The following is a 611-nucleotide window of genomic DNA, read 5'->3' on the forward strand; positions in this document are numbered from 1 at the left end:
TCATCGGGACTAGGAGGCGGGCCTCGAGCATCCGGGGGCTGTCTCAAGGGCGGGAACTTGCTCATGCAGGCGGAGCCTGACAAAACAGGGCCAATCCTGAGGGGGCGTGGTGGGGGCGTGGTCTATTTGCGAAGAGAGGCTCTCTGATCTAGGGGCGGGGGCCTGTTTACAAGGGGGCGGGGTCATGGTTGGGGCGGGGCATAGTCTTGGGCAGTCTAATGGTCCCTGTTGGCCAGGGGTGGAGTTTGCCGGTAGCTCTGGGTCCAGCCTGGAGGTCGGGGCGGAGTCTTCAGGCCTTTCTGGGGTGGGGCCTGATGGTCCGGGGGCGGGCTCAGGGGGCGGGGTGTGCCTTTCTAAGGGCGGGGTCTACCGTTCCAGGGGCGGAGTCTGACAGTCTAGGGGCGGGGTCTGCCAGTCCAGGGGCGGGGTCTGGCGTCCCATAGGTGGGTTCTGCCCGTCCAGGGGCGGGGTCTGACCTCCCCGAGGCGCGCGGGCGGCGTCGGCGGAGAGGTGCGCTGGCTCAGCCGGCTCAGCGGGCGGTGGCGGCGACGCGCACAAAGGCGGATTGTGGCTTCACTGGTGCTCGCGGCGGGCGTCGCCGGGGCCGGGGC

The sequence above is a fragment of the Elephantulus edwardii genome, unplaced genomic scaffold (genome assembly GCF_000299155.1).
Source record: "Elephantulus edwardii isolate Elephantulus edwardi_28Jun2011 unplaced genomic scaffold, EleEdw1.0 scaffold00064, whole genome shotgun sequence".
In the NCBI taxonomy this organism is placed as follows: domain Eukaryota; kingdom Metazoa; phylum Chordata; class Mammalia; order Macroscelidea; family Macroscelididae; genus Elephantulus; species Elephantulus edwardii.